Source organism: Heteronotia binoei, chromosome 13 (assembly GCF_032191835.1).
Source record: "Heteronotia binoei isolate CCM8104 ecotype False Entrance Well chromosome 13, APGP_CSIRO_Hbin_v1, whole genome shotgun sequence".
Taxonomy (NCBI): Eukaryota; Metazoa; Chordata; class Lepidosauria; order Squamata; family Gekkonidae; genus Heteronotia; species Heteronotia binoei.
This window is the reverse complement of record NC_083235.1, coordinates 7,853,699-7,876,493: the sequence shown is the minus strand read 5'-3', so window position 1 is coordinate 7,876,493 and position 22,795 is coordinate 7,853,699. Positions and strand designations below refer to the sequence as shown.

At 51.0% G+C, this 22,795-nt stretch overlaps 1 protein-coding gene and 1 non-coding gene across 2 annotated transcripts in view; both read left to right on the top strand.

Annotated features, from left to right (window-relative positions):
• Window positions 1-22,795, top strand: part of IQSEC2 (IQ motif and Sec7 domain ArfGEF 2) — a 368,004-nt gene that overhangs the window by 188,781 nt on the left and 156,428 nt on the right. The window lies entirely within an intron of this gene.
• On the top strand, window positions 9,605-9,671 carry TRNAR-GCG (transfer RNA arginine (anticodon GCG)). Its single transcript has one exon. It is a non-coding gene; the product is annotated as a tRNA-Arg (tRNA).

Below are 22,795 nucleotides of genomic sequence, written 5' to 3'. Positions count from 1 at the left end.
TGCTCTCTGCATCTCAGCTTTGAAGTGCGCTTATCTTGTTCTCTCGTCATCGACTTTTTGGGTTGCCAGGTCCGATTCAAGAAATAGCTGGGGACTTTGGGGGTGGGGCCAGGAGACTTTGGGGGTGGGGCCAGGAGCAAGGTGGCGATAAGCATCACTGAACTCCAGAGGGACTTTTGGCCATCCCATTGAAAGGGACCGCACATCTTTTACATGCCTTCCCCCCACTGGAAATAATGAAGGATCGGGGCACCTCCTTTGGGGGCTCATAGAACTGGACCCCCGGGTCCAATCCTTTTGAAACTTGGAGGGTGTTTCGAGGAGAGGTACCGGATGCTACGCTGCAAAGTTGGTGCCTCTACCTCTAAAAGCAACCTCCTCCCCCAGAGCCCCAGATACCCACGGATCAATTCTCCATCAATTCTCCATCAATTCCCATCAATTTTCCATCAATTCCAGATACCCACGGATCAATTCTCCATCAATTCCCTACGGGAATCGGTCTCTATAGGGAATAATGGAGTGCCCAGCAGACATTTCCCTCCCCCCCTGCTTTCTGATGACCCTGAAGCGGGGGGGGGAGGGCCTCCAAACCGGGGGATCCCCCGCCCCTACCTGGGGATTGGCAACCCTGTCGCCTTTGCCCTCTGCTAGCACAATACCTGGTGTATTGCCGTCGTTGTTTTGAAGCAATGGGGTGCCAACCAACGTTCCCTCTAAGCTGCGGAGTCTTGTGAGCAGAAATTCTACTTCATGAGCTGCCGACATTAAAGTTGTGAGCTCCTGCATCAATGAGTGTGCCCGGGGGGGTCATCGTTCCTGAGCTAAGACAAAAAGGGCGTGAGCCGGAGGCTAAAAGTCTGTGAGCAGGCTCACATTAACTCAGCTGAGAGGGACCACTGGTGCCAACTCTCTCCTCCCCCCCTCCCCTTCCCCCGTGCCTTTGATAGAAGCCCAGTATTCAGAAAGCCACCGGGGGTCAGCGTGGTGTGGTGGGTTCAGAATGTCAGACACAGGTTTGGGAAACCTGGGTTCAAATCCTCCCTCGCGCACTGGAAGCTCTCTGTCTGACATTCGGCCAGTCGCACTCCCACAGCCTGGCCTACCTCGCAAGGTTGTTTTGAGGATAAAATGGAGGAGAGGAGAATGACATCAGCCGCTTTGGGTCCTCCGCGGGAGGTAAAATGTGGGATATAAAGTAAACACCATATTTTTAAAAAGAAATACAATAAGGGAGGATGGAGAATGCCATTTGCTGATGCCGCTGTGTCAAGAATAGGGTCAGTTAATAGAAAAAAACTGGCCACTGCAGTTGATGGCTCAGTGGCAGAGCCTCTGCTTGGCATGCAGAAGGTCCCAGGTTCAATCCCCGGCATCTCCAGTCAAAAGGACCAGGCAGGAGGTGATGGGAAAGACCTTGACCTAAGACCCTGGCTCAGTGGCAGAGCCTCTGCTTGGCATGCAGAAGGTCCCAGGTTCAGTCCCTGGCATCTCCAGGTGAAAGGACCAGGCAGAAGGTGATGGGAAAGACCTTGACCTGAGACCCTGGCTCAGTGGCAGAGCCTCTGCTTGGCATGTAGAAGGTCCCAGGTTCAGTCCCCGGCATCTCCAGGTGAAAGGACCAGGCAGGAGGGGATGGGAAAGACCTTGACCTGAGACCCTGGCTCAGTGGCAGAGCCTCTGCTTGGCAGGCAGAAGGCCCCAGGTTCAATCCCCGGCATCTCCAGTCAAAAGGACCAGGCAGGAGGTGATGGGAAAGACCTTGACCTGAGACCCTGGCTCAGTGGCAGAGCCTCTGCTTGGCATGTAGAAGGTCCCAGGTTCAGTCCCCGGCATCTCCAGGTGAAAGGACCAGGCAGGAGGGGATGGGAAAGACCTTGACCTGAGACCCTGGCTCAGTGGCAGAGCCTCTGCTTGGCATGTAGAAGGTCCCAGGTTCAGTCCCCGGCATCTCCAGTCAAAAGGACCAGGCAGGAGGTGATGGGAAAGACCTTGACCTGAGACCCTGGCTCAGTGGCAGAGCCTCTGCTTGGCAGGCAGAAGGCCCCAGGTTCAATCCCCGGCATCTCCATTCAAAAGGACCAGGCAGGAGGTGATGGGAAAGACCTTGACCTGAGACCCTGGTCAAACTGCAGCTCAGGAATAACATGTGGCTCTCAAAGCCCCCCCTGCCCTGTCGGATGGCTTGGAGAAGGCACTTGTCTCTTTAAACCACTTCTCCATGCCAAGCCAGCTGACAGCTTGGAGAACGCATGTAAAGTTAAAGTTGCTTTCTTTCCACCTCTCCCTCCCCCATCTATTTCCCTCCCTCCCTCCCTCCCTCCCTCCCTCCCTTCCTTCCTTCCTTCCTTCCTTCCTTCCTTCCTTCCTTCCTTCCTTCCTTCCTTCCTTCCTTCCTTCCTCCCTCCCTCCCTTCCTGCCTTCCTTCCACCCTCCCTCCCTCCCTTCCTTCCTTCCTTCCTTCCTTCCTTCCTTCCTTCCTTCCTTCCTTCCTTCCTTCCTTCCTTCCTTCCTTCCTTCCTCCCTCTCTCCCTCCCTCCCTTCCACCCTCCCTCCCTCCCTTCCTGCCTTCCTTCCTTCCACCCTCCCTCCCTTCCTTCCTCCCTCCCTCCCTCCCTCCCTCCCTCTTGTGACTCTCAAATATCTGGCGTTCACATCTTCCAGCTCTCAAACGTCTGACATTTATTCTATGTGGCTTTTACATTAAGCACGTTTGCGGAAACCCCCCCCCCCGGTCTAGACTGCCTGTCTAGGATGTGGGAGACCCAAGTTCGAATCCCCGCTCTGCCGTGGAAGCTCGCTGAGTGACCATGGGCCAGTCTGACGATCTGAGACTAACCTACCTCACAGGGTCGTCGTGAGGATAAGAATGGAGGCGGGGAGAAGGAAGTACACTGCTTTGGGTCCCCCCACCCCCGAGAGAAAGGCAGGGGAGAGATGAAGTGAGCTAAATAAAATAAATACGCGTTTCAAAAACACACAGATCAGGAAGGCAGGAACAGCTGCCTGGCTAGTATCCCCCAAGTTTCTTGCTGTTTAATGGAGGAGCCCCGTGGCGCAGAGTGTTAAAGCTGCAGTCCTGCACTCCTAAGCTCTGCTCACGATCTGAGTTCGATCCCAGCGGAAGCTGGGTTTTCAGGTAGCCGACTCAAGGTTGACTCAGCCTTCCATCCTTCCGAGGTGGGTAAAATGAAGCCCCAGCTTGCCGGGGGAGGAGGGGGGAAGCGTAGACGACTGGGGAAGGCAAGGGCAAACCACCCCGTAAAAAGCCTGCCGTGAAAACGTTGCGATGCGACGTCACCCCAGAGCCGGAAACGACCGGTGCTTGCACAGGGGACCGCCTTGACCTTTAATGTGAGAAGTAGTTCAAGGAGCTCCAGCAGACTTAACCCGGGGGTTCCACGCGTAGATCTCTCAGCGTTTTATTTTCTAAAAAAAAAAGGGGGCAAGTGAGTCCACATCTGATTGGGACCCTGGGGTACAGGGAGAGGCCACCTCTCACCCCACAACCTGAAATGCCCCCTGGTTGCTGCTGCCCGCCCCACAGGGGGAAACATCCAGGTACCAATAATGAGAACGGAAACCCTGTCTCTGGAACACTCTCTGGCCCGTCGCCCCCTTCTCCCCACCCCCCCAGCACCCCGTCCTCGTGCTCTGACCACAGTTTACACATTTTTTCTATGCAGACGCATAAGCCTTAACTCAGGCCCCTCCCACCCACCCACCGCCTTTCCCTCTGCTTTAACACCACCCTCCGCCCCGCTTGGGGCAAGAGGCTACTCCCTCCCCCCAAACCCACGACCTAAGCTGCCCCCTTTTTAAACCGCAGTTCTTGCACTGGCCTTTCGGGGTCCCCTTCCCCGCCCCCCCCCTCCCACTCCCCAAACATGCACTTTTCCGGCCTTTTTTTGCTGCACCGTGCTTTCAGGACGCTGTCCAAAAAAAAAAAGAACCTCGAAGCCAACCAAAAAAAAAAACCCACAAAAGAAACGCTCTGTGGAAGCCAACGTCTCTTTGCTTGTCCTGCCCTCACTGTTCACTGGCCTTCACCTCTGCAGGAACGCGTTCCCTGGGGACCGTGTCTCTCTCTCTCTGTGTGTGTCTTTCCTATCGCTCTCTTCAAACTGGCATCGGGATGTGCTCTCTGTACCCCCCCCAGGACTGCGCATTCAGACACAAGCGTCCCCACTTGCTCAAGGAAACTGCTCTACCATCGCGGACTGGGCCTGAGCCTGGAATCCTGGACTCTGGGAGGAACGTTACCGGCAGCACGGCACATTCTGCACCTGCTCACTTCATGGATCTTTTTGCGGGCGCGCGGCTGCCCGTAGGACCTCGCGCCCTCGCGGGCAGAGCGGTGTCGGTCCTGCTGAGAGCCTCGGAAAGTTTCTCGGAAGCTTGCACCCCGAAGATCTGGTCGGTTCTTCTGGACTCGAGTCGAGCTGCGGTGTCGAGAGGGCGGCGTGCGCAGAGGGGGGGGCGGGAGAAGGAGGCGCGCGGCGCATTTTCCGAAATCCTTGGACTGTGTCGGGTTTGCTCTGCAGCGGAATCAATGTCTGTGATTTCCTCCCCCCCATGTTGTACGTGTGAAAAATGAGCGTGAGAACCGTGATCGGTGCTGTCCACGCAAGGCTGTGTGCTTATCCAGGGTGCGATTTCATCCCGTCGCTATTGGTGTCACTCCAGGGAATTTGCATTAGTACCTAGTAACTGGAGAGCCAGTTTGGTGTAGTGGTTAAGTGTGCAAACTCTTATCTGGGAGAACCGGATTTGATTCCCCACTCCTCCACTTGCACCTGCTGGAATGGCCTTGGGTCAGCCATAGCTCTGGCAGAGGTTGTCCTTGAAAGGGCAGCTGCTGGGAGAGCCCTCTCCAGCCCCACCCACCTCCCAGGGTGTCTGTTGTGGGGGAGGAAGGGAAAGGAGATTGTGAGCCGCTCTGAGACTCTTTGGAGTGGAGGGCGGGATATAAATCCAATACCTTCTTCTTCTTCTTCTTCTTCTTCTACCTTCGTTTGGGTTGGGTTGGGGCGAGCTGCTATCGACCCCCCCCCCAAAAAAAAAAAAAAATTGGGGAAGCGATGTTAGGGCTACCAACCTTCTGAAATTACATTTCCAGACCGCAGAGATCAGTTTCCCTTGAGGAAGAGACAGTTTCGGGGTGCAGACTCTATGGTATACCATACAGTCTAAGAGCAGTTGACCTCGTTGAGGGAACAAGGTTAGGGATGCCAGCCTCCGGGTAGAAGCTGGAGTTCTCCTGAAATCACAACTCGTTTCCAGACCCCAGAGATGAGTTTCCCTTGAGGAAAGGACAGTTTTGGGCTGCAGACTCCATGGTATACCATAGAGTCTAGGACAGGGGTGTCAAACTCAATTTGTTATGAGGTCCGGATCTGACATTAATGAGACTTTCCTGGGCCGGGCCGTGTGTGTCATAAAATGGAATGCCAAGCAGCAGACACAGACAACACACACACACACACACAAATTAGCACTTTTGCAATATTATGTTTATTTAACCACCTCTGCTAACTGACGCCTCTTGCTCTGAATTATTGCATCCTCAAAATCTGGAGGCAATGTCTGTGCTGTAACAATCTTGAGTAGGGTGTCCAGGTGTTGTTCAAGCGTTTATCTTGTAAGTAACAAACCTGCTTTTGATTTACCGACATTCATTACAGAACTTTCATGGTCAGTGCTCTGAGCCTAGGATCCGAGGGAAAGCATGAAACGGCTGGGCACTGTGAGCTTCTGCACGTCAGTTGCTTCATGTGCTGGTCAGCTGATGGAGACAACAGAGGCTTGGCTCTGTAGCTTGATTGAGCAAGCCTGGCAAAGCAGGCGGCGAGGCAGAAGGAAGCGAGAGCGGAAGAAAGAAGCAGGCGACAGCCAGTTGTTTGGGGGCCTGATAGGAGCCCTCTGGGGGGGCCTGATTCAGCCCCCGGGCCATGTGTTTGACACCCCTGGTCTAGGAGAAATTGAAGTCCTAGAGTGACATCACAGCTCCACCAAACCTACCTCCCCTCCCCCAAACTCTGTCTTCCCCAGGCACGGCCCCAAACCTCTGGAAATTTCCCAAAGCAGCGTTGGCAGCCCTGACGTGCAACTATTGATATGGGTTCACGTGACCCAGTTGGGGAAAATAGCAGTTCTCCAAGTTCCGTTTTAGGTTGGGAAAATGAGAGGGGGAGAAAGGCTTAAACCACCACCACTACCACGATTCTACTGTCCCCCCATGTCTGGTTTTTGCAGAAATAAAAACATTGGGGACATTCAACTGGTGTGGTGGTGAAGTGCGCAGACTCTTAACTGGGAGAACCGGGTTTGATTCCCCCCTCCTTCACTCGCAGCTGCTGGAATGGCCTTGGGTCAGCCATAGCTCTGGCAGAGGTTGTCCTTGAAAGGGCAGCTTCTGTCAGAGCTCCCTCAGCCCCACCCACCTCACAGGGTGTCTGTTGTGGGGGGAGGAAGATAATGGAGATTGTGAGCCGCTCTGAGATTCAGAGTGGGGGGTGGGGTATAAATCTGATATCTTCTTCTTTTTAATTAGAGACGATGGGACTTGTGGAGTTTTGCCTGAAAATAATCCATGCGTGCCTCCCTAGGGAAAGAGTATGAAAGAGACCGTCTCTGGAGTAAACTGCGGCTACCTGGGGAGGTGCTGTAAGCAAAGGTGTAGAGCAGATGCTTTGAATACAACAGGTAGCAGGTTCAGTCCCCGGAATTTCCGATGGAAATATCTCAGGTCGGGGGATTGAAAGAAAGTGACTGGAGCAGACGGTCCCGTAAATGAATGTTATATGTTCTCTGTCCTCCTTTCCTGGCAGAGTTGCCTTCTCGAAAGGCAAAAAGCCATCTGCATGCCCTCTCTTGCTGCCACGGACTCTAGTATAGCCAGGGGTGGAATTCTAGCAGGAGCTCCTTTGCATATGAGGCCACACCTCCCTGATGTAGCCAATCCTCCCAGAGCTGACAAAAAAGTGTCTTGTAAACTCTCGGAGGATTGGCTACACCAATCCTAATATGCCGAGGAGCTCCTGCTAGAATGCCACCCCTGAGTATAACCGTTACGGGTGGAAAGCCAAAAGAGGGACTGTCATTTAGCCACTACTGGTAATAGGGTCCCCAGGTCCTATTCAAGAAATATCTGGGGACTTTGGGAGTGGAACCAGGAGACATTGGGGGGTGGAGACAGGAGACTTTGGGGGTGGAGCCAGGAGCAAGGGTGTGACAGGCACAATTGAACACTGAAGGGAGTTGTGGCCATCGCTTTTAAAGGGACCGCGCGCCTTTTAAATGCCTTCCCTCCACTGGAAATAATGAAGGATAGGGACACCTTCTTTGGGGGCTCATATGATTGGTCCAATCTTTTTGAAACTTGGAGGGTATTTTGGGGAGAGGTACTGGATGCTATGCTGTAAATTTAGTGCCTCTACCTCAAAAAGCAGCCTCCCCAGAGTCTCAGGTACCTCCGGATCAATTCTCCATTATACCCTTTGGGAATCAGTCTCCATTGGTAATAATGAAGGATAGGGGCACCTTCTTTGGGGGCTCATAGAATCGGACTACCCGGTCCAATTCCCTTCCCTCCATTGGAAATAATGAAGGATAGGGACACCTCCTTTGGGGGCTCATATGATTGGACCACCCGGTCCAATCTTTTTGAAACTTGGAGGGTATTTTGGGGAGAGGCACGGGATGCTATGCTGTAAATTTAGTGCCTCTACCTCAAAAAGCAGCCTCCCCAGAGCCCCAGATACCTTCGGATCAATTCTCCATGATACCCCCATGGGAATTGGTCTCCCTAGGGAATAACGGAGTGCTCAGCAGACATTTCCCTCCCCTCTCCCCGCTTTCTGATGACCCTGAAGCGGAGGGAGGGCCTCCAAACCGATGGATCCCCTGCCCCGACCTGGGGATTGGCAACCCTAACTGGTAAAAAAAAAATGAAAATCAGGGCTTCAACTCTCCTAGGAGTGCCCTTGTGAAGAGCAAAAGAGTGCCTTACTCTGGAAGTTGACGTGGGAGTAAACAACTGCTGTTTAAAAAAACAACAACAGGTAGATGCTAATTCCCGCGTTGCCGTGACAACCCGGTTACCGATGAAAACCCCGCTTCTGCGCACTAGATGCTCTGTCCTAACGGAGGCAGGAAGGCGAGAACACAAGGGCACCTGGATCACATGGCCGGTTTCCATGCCGACACTGCACCTCCATCAGGAGGCGGCTCCAAGGGGAGGCCGAGCACGTGGAGAGTCTGTTTTTTTTGATGACAGCTCTGTCGCTATGGTAATGCATGAATCAGATGACCAGAAAGTCCAGCAGCCAAATCTGGGCTGAGAGTCAATGGAACTGAATTCCCAGCTTGGAAAGCCGTTCCAAGCCAGGAGTCACCCGCAGAGCACTGTATAGATTGTGCACTGTTTGCATTTTTGCAGTGGGCGGCTGCCTGCGTGCGGTCTTGGCGTGCATCGCGTGTTGTTTCCTGCACACGTGCGATGTGTGCATTGGAATTTAACGCCTCTGATGCACCTGGGACCCTCTAAGCTGCAGAGTTGTTCCCTCTAAGCTGCAATGTTCCCTCTAAGCTGCAGAGTTTTGTGAGCAAAATTTTTTACTTTGTGAGCTCCTGGCGTGAAAGCGGTGAGCTCCTGCATCAGTTATTGTGCTCTGGGGCCCTCCTTCCTGAGCTAAGACAAAAATCTGTGAGCTGGAGGCTAAAAATTTGTGAGCTAGCTCACGCTGACTCAGCTTAGAGGGAACGCTGCCTGTGGCACTACCTTCGCGTCTCACGTATTTTGTTTTCTATTAATTTGACCGCACGATTTTTGGCTTTTGCCTTCTCCCAGCAGGGTGTTGGAATCAACTCTTTTTTGTTGGCCAGTGGCTGAGATTCCCCAGTTGCTTAACTCAGGTTACAACGATAAAGCCTAGAGTTCCGCAGGACAGAACAACTTGTACGAAAACCGCAAAAAAAAAAAAAAAAAAAAAAACCCTGCGAAAAATAACAAATGAATCCTGAAAAACGCTTCAAAAATATAAATAATTATTCTTCAAAGCACTCCAGAATCGCATATTATTCCATATTGTCGATAATTCCTGAATACGAGGTATGAAGCGCAGAGAATAAATTTTCAAAAGTGCTTGCAGTTTGTTATGTCGGTTTCCGACTTGAGGCGCTTGAGGGCTATTCACCCGACTCCGCGAGACAAAGAACGTGTCAGTGCTAACCGTATTCCAAATGCAGACGGTTTTGGTTTTCAGAAAATTTTTTCTTCAGTTTCCAAGATGTTACTTTAAACCTTCGTCTTTTAAAGATGTTCGATATATAGCGGGTAACCGTCAGCCTCTATCCGTAAAGCCTGTAGTACTGTTTCAAGTTCCTTCGTCTGAGAGACGTGTCCCGCTTATCGGCACACGCCGAAACGCATCCCTGTGACGCTAGCTCTGGAGACAATCTCGTGATTTCCCAGGGGTTTTTTTTTGCGGTTGCTGTACAAGTAGCTCAGGTTATAGGAAAGTCCCGAGATGACACTTGCTCGTCTTCCCTGGCGGTCCCGGCTCCTAGACAGTGCCAATCGGTTTTTAAGATGGGGAAGGACGGTGGCTCAGTGGTAGAGCATCTGCTTGCGAAGCAGAAGGTCCCAGGTTCAATCCCCGGCATCTCCAAAAAAGGGTCCAGGCAAATAGGTGTGGAAAACCTCCGCTTGAGACCCTGGAGAGCCGCTGCCAGTCTGAGAAGACAAGACTGACTTTGATGGACCCAGGGTCTGATTCAGTAGAAGGCATCTTCATATGTTCATGGGGAGGGACAGTGGCTCAGTGGCAGAGCATCTGCTTGGGAAGCAGAAGGTCCCAGGTTCAATCCCCGGCATCTCCAAAAAAGGGTCCAGGCAAATAGGTGTGAAAAACCTCCGCTTGAGACCCTGGAGAGCCGCTGCCAGTCTGAGTAGACGATACTGACTTCGATGGACCAAGAGTCTGATTCAGTAGAAGGCAGCTTCATATGTTCATATTAAGATGGAAGCTCTTGTTGGCATTAGCCAACTCTATGATCTTAACCATAGCCGGGGCTTTTTCTTGTAGCAGGAACTCCTTTGCATATTAGGCCACACACCCCTGATGCAGCCAATCCTCCTGGAGCTTCCAGTAGGCCCTGTACTAAGACCCCTGTCAGCTCTTGGAGAATTGGCTACATCGGGAGGGTGTGGCCTAATATGCAAAGGAGTTCCTGCTACCAAAAAAAAAGCCCTGGCTAGGGTTAAGATCATAGAGTTGAGAGCGCGACTGGGCCTCCTTGATTCCTTGGCCATCGTTCCGTAGCAAGAAGCTTGCCCCAGCCTTCCGAGATCCAAACTCAGGGTGTAACTATACAGCTGCCGCCAACCGACATCTCCTTTCCTCCTCCCCCCCTGTAACATTTAGCTAAATAGGTGGTGTGATTCTCCTCGCTGGTGCTCAGCTTCTCTGCTTCCGTTTTAGTGGGACGATGGCAGGGTAACCACAAGCTGGCCTTTTTTGTTGTAGCAAGGACTCCTTTGCATATTAGGCCACACACCCCGGTGTAGCCAATTTTTCAAAAGCTTGCAGTAAGCCCTGAACGAAGAGCCCTGTGAGCTCTCGGAGGATTGGCTACATCAGGGGGGAGTGGCCTAATATGCAAAAGCGTTTCTGCTAGAATTCCACCCCTGGGCCGCACACCTCTGCTATAGCCAATCCTCCTGGAGCTTACAGTAGGCCCTGTATGAAGAGCCCTGTAAGCTCTTGGAGGATTGGCTACGTCAGGGGGGTGGAGCCTAATATGCAAAGGCGTTTCTGCTAGAATTCCACCCCTGGGCCACACACCCCTGATGTAGCCAATCCTCCAAGAGCTTACAGTAGGCCCTGTATGAAGAGCCCTGTAAGCTCTCGGAGGATTGGCTACGTTAGGGGGGTGGAGCCTAATATGCAAAGGCGTTTCTGCTAGAATTCCACCCCTGGGCCACACACCCCTGATGTAGCCAATCCTCCAAGAGCTTACAGTAGGCCTTGCACGAAGAGCCCTGTAAGCTCTTGGAGGATTGGCTACATTGGGGGGTTGTGTGTGGCCTAATATGCAAAGGAGCTCCTGCTACAAAGAAAGCCCTGACTGTGAGCAAACCCTGAATCGTGTGTTGTCAGTCTTCATTGCATCTATACCCTGCTTTGCCTTACTTTCAAAGCGGCTTACGACAGGCCGGAACGACTGAGATGAACACAGAAAAGCTAGACGGCTGTTGAAGCAAGCTGGATTCAGGCAGGAGCTGTGAAATCTTAAATGCAAGGCTTTTTTTGGGGGGGTAGTGGGGACTTCTTTGCCTATGAGGCCACGCCCCCCTGATGTAGCCAAACCTCCTGGAGCTTACAGCAGGCCCTGTCAGAAGAGCCCTGGAAGCTCTTGGAGGATTGGCTACATCGGCGGGGGTGTGTGGCCTAATAGGCAAAGGAGTTCCTGCTACAAAAAGGGTCCTGCATTATCTGACAACAGCATACCCCATCAATAGCCCTGCTTTCATTTCCCGTCTAGCTGGTCTCTTATCTTCTTTGAGGTTTTTCCCCCGCTTCTCTGTAACCAGGTGCGCCAGAAGCTTGCTTGGTTGTGGTTTTGTTTTCAGAAAGCTCAGGTGCTCTGGATTTTTTGCAAGTCCCGGTTTGTTTGTTTTTTTTAAGCCAAATCGCTCACTCTGCTGTACCTTGGCAGACTACTAGAATAGCCCCCCTTCCCCCTCTTCTTAGGATTGCCAACTGGCCTGGAGTAAAATAAACAACTGTCTGCCCCTTTAATACAGGCAAACTGAGATGCAATTAGTCCGGGGTGGTCAAACTGTGGCTCAGGAGCCACACGTGGCTCTTTTACCCATACTGTGTGGCTCTAGACGCCTCCACTGTCCCGTTGGCCAACTTGGAAATGGCTCTTCTCTCTTTAAATCACTTCTACAAGCCAAGTCAGCTGGTGGCTTGGAGAATGCATTTAAAGTTAAAGTTGCTTTCTTTCCACCTCTCCCTTCCCAAATCTATTTTTCCTTCCTTCCTTCCTTCCTTCCTTCCTTCCTTCCTTCCTTCCTTCCTTCCTTCCTTCCTTCCTTCCTTCCTTCCTTCCTTCCTTCCTTCCTTCCTTCCTTCCTTCCTGTCCCGTTGGCCAACTTGGAAATGGCTCTTCTCTCTTTAAATCACTTCTACAAGCCAAGTCAGCTGGTGGCTTGGAGAATGCATTTAAAGTTAAAGTTGCTTTCTTTCCACCTCTCCCTTCCCAAATCTATTTTTCCTTCCTTCCTTCCTTCCTTCCTTCCTTCCTTCCTTCCTTCCTTCCTTCCTTCCTTCCTTCCTTCCTTCCTTCCTTCCTTCCTTCCTTCCTTCCTTCCTGTCCCGTTGGCCAACTTGGAAATGGCTCTTCTCTCTTTAAATCACTTCTACAAGCCAAGTCAGCTGGTGGCTTGGAGAATGCATTTAAAGTTAAAGTTGCTTTCTTTCCACCTCTCCCTTCCCAAATCTATTTTTCCTTCCTTCCTTCCTTCCTTCCTTCCTTCCTTCCTTCCTTCCTTCCTTCCTTCCTTCCTTCCTTCCTTCCTTCCTTCCTTCCTTCCTTCCTTCCTTCCTTCCTTCCTTCCTTCCTTCCTTCCTGTCCCGTTGGCCAACTTGGAAATGGCTCTTCTCTCTTTAAATCACTTCTACAAGCCAAGTCAGCTGGTGGCTTGGAGAATGCATTTAAAGTTAAAGTTGCTTTCTTTCCACCTCTCCCTTCCCAAATCTATTTTTCCTTCCTTCCTTCCTTCCTTCCTTCCTTCCTTCCTTCCTTCCTTCCTTCCTTCCTTCCTTCCTTCCTTCCTTCCTTCCTTCCTTCCTTCCTTCCTTCCTTCCTTCCTTCCTTCCTTCCTTCCTTCCCTCAAACATCTGATGTACATGTCTTGTGGCTCTCAAATCTGGTGTTTATTCTATGTGGCTCTTACATTAGGCAAGTTTGGCCACCCCTGTATCAGTGTATAGCAAGGGTGGAATTCTAGCAGGCGCTCCTTTGCATATTAGGCCACACCCCCTGCTGTAGCCAATCCTCCGTGAGCTTACAAGGCTCTTTTTGTAAGCTCTTGAAGGGGCAACATCACTGGGTGTGGCCTAATATGCAAAGGAGCTCCTGCTAGAATTCTACCCCTAGTGGATAGGGTTGCCAACTCTGGGTAGGAAAATATCTGCAGATTTTTTTGGGGGGGGGCGTGGAGCCTGCAGAGAACAAGGTTTGAGGAGGGGAGGAGCCTCAATAGGGTATAATGCTTTAGAGTCCACCCTCCAAAACAGCCGTCCTTCTTCAGGGATGCCGATCTCCATGACTTGGGAATCAATTGTAAAAACAGTTCTTCAGGGCCCGCCTGGAGATTGGCAGCCCTGTTTTATGTGCCAGATGCTGTTATTTAGCTCCCTCCTGTGAAAAGCTTAAACCGCCCGTTGGCATAATGGTTTTTTTGTGGCCCCAGAAGGTAGAACCAGAACCAATGGAGTTGAAATTCAATCAAAAGAGTTTCCGGCTCAACATTAGGAAGAACTTCCTGACCGTTAGAGCGATTCTTCAGTGGAACAGGCTTCCTCGGGAGGTGGTGGCTCTCCTTCCATGGAAGTTTTTTCAACAGAGGCTAGATGGCCACCTGACAGCAATGCAGATCCTGTGAATTTAGGGCGGAGGTGTCTGTGAGTTTCCTGCATTGTGCAGGGGGTTGGACTAGATGACCCCAGAGGTCCCTTCCAACTCTATGATTCTATGAAATTGGGCTCTCCTTTCTTGGAGGTTTTGAAACAGAGGCTAGATGGCCATCTGACAGCAATGAAGATCCTGTGAATTTAGGGGGAGGCGTTTTCTACATTGTGCAGGGGTTGGACTAGATGACCTTGGAATTCCCTTCCAACTCTTTCACTCTATGACCCGTTTTGTCCTATTAAAGTGACAGGATGTTGTTGTTTTTTACTCCAGGCATCTGGCGACCCCACCTCTTACCCACCCTCCAAAATCTGGCCAGCTTCTGTGCCAATTTTATAAACCCCGCTGATCTTTTCCCCCAGCGTAGCTGTTGGGGCAAAAGAAATATCGCTGACGCTACCGACAGCTGTGCCGGCTGAGTGCAAAAGGTGACGAATGGCACCTGTTCAGGTATGCGGCACTGATCTGTGGACAAGGTGAGGTGCACCGGCTTGCAGGTATGCAGCTTGGGTGTGTCGCCTGTGTAGCCGCCAAAGGTTCTTCTGTGTGTAGGCAGGCAGTGTATGCAAAATGGGTGAATATTTCCCCCTCCCCCCCCCCGTGTGATATTGGGCCTGTGGAGTGAGGTTTTACAGTGCTCTCCCCCCCCCAGTGCAAAAAACTAGTGTGCCTTGGATCAGGCCCGTACGAGCCACAGCATAGCCATTTGCCAACCCCTTCTGACAAGTTTGTGAAGAGCCCCGTGGCGCGGAGTGTTAAAGCTGCAGCACTGCAGTCCTAAGCTCTGCTCACAACCTGAGTCCGATCCCCGGCGGAAGCTGGGTTTTCAGGTCGCCGGCTCGAGGTTGACTCAGCCTTCCATCCTTCCGAGGTCGGTCAAATGAGTCCCCAACCCGCTGGGGGGGGGGAGAAGTGTAGATGACTGGGGAAGGCAAGGGCAAACCATCCTGTAAAAAGTCTGCCGTGAAAACGTCGTGAAAGCGACGTCACCCCAGAGTCGGAAAGGACTGGCGCTCGCACAGGGGACCTTTCCTTTTTCCTTCCAACGACTTCCTCTTGGGCGAGTTGGTGTGGAAACCGCATCACGAGGAGAGAGGCTGGGGAGAAATGCTTCTTCCTGCTTCCCCCCCCTCCCCATAAAGTGCATCAGGAATGCATGCTGATCTATCTCTGGGGGTGTCCACTGGTGCCCCCCCCCTTACCGCCTTTTACTCAGCTTCTCTTGTTCTTCCCTTCGCATACAGGCTGTACCATACCGTCGTGTGCCGCTTGAGGAAACCCATTGCCTCACCCCATGTGTCTGTGTCTTTCTCTCTTCCCACCCCGGACTGTCTGTGTAAATAATTAAACGACAAAAAAATAGAGTCTTTATAACAAATGCTCTTGTGTATAAAAATGATTTCGGTCAATAAATCAAAGGCTTCTTCTGTCTTCTCTGAACCAAACAATAAAGGAAAAAAAGAGAAACGGATCTGCTTGGCTTCGGCTGCCTCTGTCTTCGCTTCTTCTCGCATTCTCTGGAAGCCCCCCCCCCCAAGCCGAAACAGGGGGCTTCTGAGGTCTTTGTGTCTGTGAGCCAGTTTGGCGTAGTGGTGAAGTGCGCGGACTCTTCTCTGGGAGAACCGGGTTTGATTCCCCGCTCCTCCACTCGCACCTGCTGGAATGGCCTTGGGTCAGCCATCGCTCTCGCAGAGGTTGTCCTTGAAAGGGCAACTTCTGTCAGAGCTCTCTCAGCCCCACCCACCTCACAGGGTGGCTGTTGTGGGGGAGGAAGAGAAAGGAGATTGTAGGCCGCTCTGAGACTCTGTCCTTGAAAGGGCAGCTTCTGTCAGAGCTCTCTCAGCCCCACCCACCTCACAGGGTGGCTGTTGTGGGGGAGGAAGAGAAAGGAGATTGTGAGCCGCTCTGACACTCTGTCCTTGAAAGGCCAGCTGCTGTGAGAGCCCTCTCAGCGCCACCCACCTCACAGGGTGTCTGTTGTGGGGGAGGATGGGAAAGGGAGATTGTGAGCCGCTCTGAGTGGAGGGCAGATATAAAATCCAATATCTTTCTTCTTCTTGTGAGAGTTGCCAGCTCCAGGTGGGGGAATTCCTGGAGATTTGGGGGTGGAGCTCTGGGAGGGTGGGGTTTGGGGAGGGGAGAGGCCTCTGCTGGGTGGATTGCCAAAGGCTCCACCCTCCAGGTAGCTGCTTTCTCTGGAGGACTCGCTCTCCGTTGTCTGGAGACCCATTATAATTTCAGAAGATTCCCAAATCCCTCTTGGAGGTTAAGCAATACAGGAGAACAACATATACCACGATACCGTGACTAAACAAAACTGCCACACTCTTGCAAATTATTATACTGTTTATAAAGCTGGAATCTCCCACATTTCACCATTTATGTTACTAATCAAAGACCACACAATTCATAACAAACAGAGGCTAGATAGCCATTTGACAGGGCCAGAGCTTTTTCTGTGGCGGCACCCGCATGGTGGAATGCCCTTCCACCATGAGCCAGTTTGGTGTAGTGCAGCTAAGTGTGTCAAGTCTGTGGTTAAGCCTGAGGTTAAATAGTGTGTGTGTGTGGTTAAGTCTGTGTGTTAAGTAGTGGTGAAGTGCGCGGACTCCTATCTGGGAGAATCAGGTTTGATTCCCCACTCCTTCACTTGCACCTGCTGGAATGGCCTTGGGTCAGCCACAGCTCTCGTAGGAGTGGTCCTTGAAAGGGCAGCTTCTGGGAGAGCCCTCTCAGCCCCACCCACCTCACAGGGTGTCTGTTTTGGGGGAGGAAGGGAAAGGAGATTGTAGGCTGCTCTGAGACTCTGTCCTGGAAAGGGCAGCTTCTGGGAGAGCCCTGTCAGCCCCACCCACCTCACAGGGTGTCTGTTGTGAGGAAGGGAAAGGAGGTTGTAGGCTGCTCTGACTCTCTGTCCCTGAAAGGCAGCTCCTGGGAGAGCCCTCTCAGCCCCACCCACCTCACAGTGTGTCTGTTGTGGTGGGGGGAGAAGATATAGGAGATTGTAGGCCGCTCTGAGCCTCTGTCCTTGAAAGGGCAGCTCCTGGGAGAGCTCTCCTCAGCCCCACCCATCTCACAGGGTTTCTGTTGTGGGGGGAGAAGATAGAGGAGATTGTAGGCTGCTCTGAGCCTCTGTCCTTGAAAGGGCAGCTTCTGGGAGAGCCCTCTCAGCCCCATCCACCTCACAGAGTGTCTGTTGTGGGGGGAGAAGATAGAGGAGATTGTAGGCTGCTCTGACTCTCTGTCCGTGAAAGGGCAGCTGCTGTGAGAGCCCTCTCAGCCCCACCCACCTCACAGGGTGTCTGTTGTGGTGGGAAAAGATAGAGGAGATTGTAAGCCGCTCTGAGTCTCTGATTAAGAGAGAAGGGGCGGGGTATAAATCTGCAGTCGTCGTCTTCTTCCCTAGAGGTACGGTTCGTCAGGGCCTGCAAGACCGAATTCTTTTGGCTTGCATTTAGCAGCTGAGGAAGGCAGCCGCTGCATTATAATATCCACACCATAGCTCTGAGAGTCCAGCCCGCACTATGATAACAATAGCTGAACTCCCAAAATAACAGCAGTAATAATGTCAGCAACAGGTGAGCGCCAACGTCACAATAGCAGCGGTGATAAACGGATCTTGGGTGACTCTGCTATAGTTCCCTAAGTTGGCATGTTGCTCTTTTATTATATTGCCGTGTTTTAAAGCTGAATTGTTGATTTTGAAATGTTGCTAGCCGCCTTAGCCTGAAAGAACATAAGAACATAAGAGAAGCCATGTTGGATCATGCCAACGGGCCATCCAGACCAACACTCACACAGTGGCAAAAAATTTATATATATACACACACACTGTGGCTAATAGCCACTGATGGACCTCTGCTCCATATTTTTATCTAAACCCCTCTTGAAGGTGGCTATACTTGTGGCCGCCACCACCTCCTGTGGCAGTGAATTCCACATGTTAATCACCCTTTGGGTGAAGAAGTACTTCCTTTTATCCGTTTTAACCATAAGAACATAAGAGAAGCCAAGGAGAGGGGGGGATGCAAATCTATTGAAATAAGTAAAATAATGTAAAATGCCACAATGGTTAAATATTCAGTGTCCCAAAATATTCTCTTCAAGTCCAAACTCAATACTTGAAAGACCAAAGCTACTTGTACAAAAGTCCTTGTAACGTTCAGACATCCCTTTTTTTCCTTGTGCCCCTACCAAAGGAGACGCCAGCTTCACTAGAACTCGGCTTCCCAAAAGATCTTTATCAAAGAGGGGTCTAGAAGAGACTCACCATTCCAATATGCCTTATATCAGTCACTATTACAAGCACCAGGAGTGGAATTCTAGCAGGAGCTCCTTTGCCTGTGAGGCCACACCCCCTGATGTAGCCAATCCTCCAAGAGCTTACAAAAATAGCCTTGTAAGCTCTTGGGAGGATTGGCTACATCAGGGGGGCGTGGCCTAATATGCAAAGGAGCTCCTGCTAAAATTCCACCCCGACAAACCCCCATTCTTGAGAGATAACAATCTCCATGAGGAAAAACATTTCCTTTGTTTATTCCAGACTTTTAGCAGTAGAACAATTAACAAGCTGGCTTTTATTAGCTTTTATTGGTTTCCCATGCAAATGCTATCCGGACCAAATGTTCTTTCCGTTTGTTAATTACACTAGTTTGCCGTTGGATTCTGTGGGCCACTTTGCATTCTTAACCTCTGCCCACCAGCTCTATGTAGCTCTGCTCGCTGCAACGCCTTTCCCTCACCTGAAGAAGCGTGCCTGCATCCGAAGTCTTACATTCCAAATAAAACTTTGTTGGCTTTAAAGGTGCTACTGGGCTCCTACTTTGTTCAATCTCCACTTTCGTACAAGCACCTTCGGTGTTTCGAGTCTGGAGTTTGGACTTTAAGAGAATTCGGGGGGGGGGGGGGACGTTGGAATATTTAATCAATAGGAATGGTGTGACGCCTGACAGCATAGCCAGCTTCAAGAGAGGATTGGATAAATATCTGGAGCAGAGGTCCATCAGCGACTATTCGCCTTCCAAAATAACCACAGCATATTTATGGAACTCTCTGTCTGGGGCAGTGATGCTCTGTATTCTTGGTGCTAAGGGGGGGCACAGTGGGAGGGCTTCTAGTGTCCTGGCCCCACTGACGGACCTCCTGATAGCACCTGGGTTTTGGCCACTGTGTGACACAGAGTGTTGGACTGGAGGGGCCATTGCCTGATCCAACATGGCTTCTCTTACGTTCTTATTTGACACAGAGTGTTGGACTGGAGGGGCCATTGGCCTGATCCAACAGGGCTTCTCTTATGTCCTTATGTGACACAGAGTGTTGGACTGGAGGGGCCATTGGCCTGATCCAACAGGGCTTCTCTTATGTCCTTATGTGACACAGAGTGTTGGATTGGAGGAGCCATTGGCCTGATCCAACATGGTGTAAGCCGAAATGCCCTCAAAACGAGGTTGGGGAATTAGTTAGGTGGGCACCTGGCTCACTAGGAATCTTTTTACCAATTTATACCAGGCTCAACCATCCAGAGGGTAATTGCTCAATAAAAGGACTCTAATTTAATAAAAACCAATTGTAATTTATTTAGAATAATAGTTCTTCCACACAAGATAAAAATACAAAACAATCACACATTCACACAGGCCTAAGAAACACAGATAGATTGATAGGGGAACATATAAGGGTAAACGGGCAGGGTAATATTTACCATCGTAGTCTTCGAGGAAGGTTCCAATGGCGACATCAGAGGACAGGGGAAATGGACCCAAAACTGTGGCCAGAATTGGGGATGGATCTAGACAGCGGAACTGGGATACTGTTAGATGCACACATGAGTGGAGTTGGGTCAGAGGTTAAATAGGCTCCCTTAGACCCCTTAGGGGATGGGAGGTGACGGGGAGGAGAGATGGGAGGCTCTGTGATGACCATGAAGGCTGGACATTAGCAGAGCCAATGGTGAGTCCTTTGGTGACATCCAATTGGGTGTCAGCTTTAACCAATGAACTTCACCTTAGTCCTGTGAACCTGGAAATTTCCAAGTTGCAATATGGCCTAAGGCGGCTCCAAGGTGTCAGTATGGAAATGGCTAGGTACTTGGGTTTAAGTGGGCTTATCTGGGAAGGTGACAATAGGGAATCAAATATTGACCTAGGTATCACCCGGGTAAGACAAAAGACTTGGTTGATGGAGGAGACGTTCTTCCTCTTTTCTCATCATCTTCTGGGCAGGAGTTATTGTTTAGGGTATTGCCCGGCAATCAGGAACATTAGTTGAGCTGTTAATCCTTTCATGGGGCAGATGGGTTGCTTGCAAGCCAAGGGTGACACAGGGTGTGTACGTGAGCCTTCCACTATGAAGGAATGAAGTCCAGTCTGGCAGGAAGATGGCAACGAGTGGTGTTAGCCCTTGGTTCATGGAAAACAGGCTAGAAACTGCTTGCCTGTACAGTTCATGGTGGTGTGGCTTCTGCCACTGCAGTGGCCAAGACTGGGCACACAAGGAGTAGCTGGCAGCTCATTTGTAGAATGCTGCTGCAAAGCTGAGGCTTATAGTATCCACATAAGCCTTAGAAACTGTAGGCAAAGTCCACTTCTTAGAGCAGATGTGTGAGAGTCAAAACTCCAGGCACCCTGGCAACCATACTGGTGATCACGATGTCCATATGTATGAGAAGTAGGGGCTTTTCCCTCACAATGGCTTCTCTTATGTCCTTATGTGACACAGAGTGTTGGACTGGAGGGGCCATTGGCCTGATCCAACATGGCTTCTCTTATGTCCTTATGTGACACAGAGTGTTGGACTGGAGGGGCCATTGGCCTGATCCAACATGGCTTCTCTTATGTCCTTATGTGACACAGAGTGTTGGACTGGAGGGGCCATTGGCCTGATCCAACATGGCTTCTCTTATGTCCTTATGTGACACAGAGTATTGGACTGGAGGGGCCATTGGCCTGATCCAGTATGGCTTCACTTATGTTCTTATGTCTGGGGCAGTGATGCTCTGTATTCTTGGTGCTGGGGGGGGCACAATGGAAGAGCTTCTAGTGTCCTGGCCCCACTGATGGACCTCCTGATGGCACTTGGCTTTTATGGCCACTGTGTGAGACAGAGTGTTGGACTGGAGGGGCCACTGGCTTGATCCAGCATGCCTTTTCTTATGCTCTTATGTTATGTCCTTATGTGTGGTTTTTGATTAGTAACATAAATTGTGAGATGTGGGAGATTCAAGCTTTATAAGCAGTATAATCATTTGTAAGAGAGTGGCAGTTTTGTTTAATCATGTACACGTTTCCCTCCTAGAGGTTGGCAACTCTGTTGGGGAAGAGGGTGGGAAGGCAGGAAGAAAGAACTGCAAAGTGAGCAGAATCGGGAAAGATACCTTTGGCGTCCGCTGAGCATCGACGTCGGCTTGTCACTGCTTCCTTTCCCATAACACTTCTCCAGTTTGGTGTAGTGGTTAAGAGAGCCAGTTTGGTGTAGTGGTGAAGTGCGTGGACTCTTATCTGTGAGAACCGGGTCTGATTCCCCCAATCCTCCACTGGCAGCTGCTGGAATGGCCTCGAGTCAGCCATAGCTCTCGTAGGAGTTGTCCTTGAAAGGGCAGCTTCTGTCAGAGCTCTCTCAGCCCCACCCACCTCACAGGGTGTCTGTTGGGGGGGGGAGAGGTAAAAGAGATTGTGAGCCGCTCTGAGACTCTGAGATTTGGAGCGGAAGGCGGGATATAAATACCTTAAGAACATAAGAACATAAGAGAAGCCATGTTGGATCAGGCCAACGGCCCATCCAGTCCAACACTCTGTGTCACACAGTGGCAAAAAAAATTATATATACACACACACTGTGGCTAATAGCCACTGATGGACCTCTGCTCCATAGTTTTATCTAAACCCCTCTTGAAGGTGGCTATGCTTGTGGCCGCCACCACCTCCTGTGGCAGTGAATTCCACATGTTAATCACCCTTTGGGTGAAGAAGGACTTCCTTCTTCTTCTCCTCCTCCTTGCAAAAAGTTTGGCGCTCGGACCATACCTCCTTGCCCAGATATTAGCTCATTGCTGTTTTTCCTTCCTCCCCTCCCGAAAGAAGACACACAATCCTGGAATGTTTTACAAGGCCCGTCCGCTGCCCATGCTTGTGAAGCCTTCTGTTGCAGTGTGGAATGGCCTCACTGGGCTTTTTTGTTGTTGTTGTTTCACAAAACTTCACAGGTGTGGCAATCAGAAGCTGGTGCCCCCCCCCCCCCCCCAGTATCTTCCCTGCCAGAGATGCAGAAGAAGGGCTTTCATTACTCCAGCGCGTGGGAGTGAGAGTTCCTGGAGCACCAAAGGAGCAAATTTCCCTTGCCTCAGCTGCCCCAGAACTCCTGGGAGAAACGCTGGGTATGACGTTGCTTCACCCTATAGCAGAGGTGGAATTCTAGCAGGAGCTCCTTTGCATATTAAGCCACACACCCCTGATGTCACCAATCCTCTGAGAGCTTACAAAAAAGAGCCTTGTAAGCTCTCGGAGGGTTGGCTACATCAGGGGGGTGTGGTCTAAGAGGCAAAGGAGTTCCTCCGAGAATTCTACCCCTGCCCTAGAGACAGCTTTTGTGGCTTTGGGACAGCTTTGCTGCTATAGGCCCAGGACCCCTGGATGGAGGGACAGTGTTGTGGCACAAACAAAATATTTCTGAAGCCAATTGCAGAGCTCCCAACCTCTCCAGGTGGGGCTTGGAGATCTCCCAAAATTACACTTGCTCTCTGGACTATAGAGGTCAGTTCCTCTGAATGGGTCCAGAGGAGGGCGACGAAGATGGTGAGGGGTCTGGAGACCAAGTCCTATGAGGAAAGGTTGAAGGAGCTGGGCATGTTTAGCCTGGAGAGGAGGCGGCTGAGAGGTGAGAGGATCACCATCTTCAAGTCCTTGAAGGGCTGTCATCTAGAGGATGGGGTGGAATTGTTTTCTGTGGCCCCGGAAGGTAGGACCAGAACCAGTGGGTTGAAATTAAATGAAAAGAGTTTCTGGCTCAACATTAGGAAGAACTTCCTGACCGTTAGAGCGATTCCTCAGTGGAACAGGCTTCTTCAGGATGTGGTGGGCTGTTCTTCCTTGGAGGT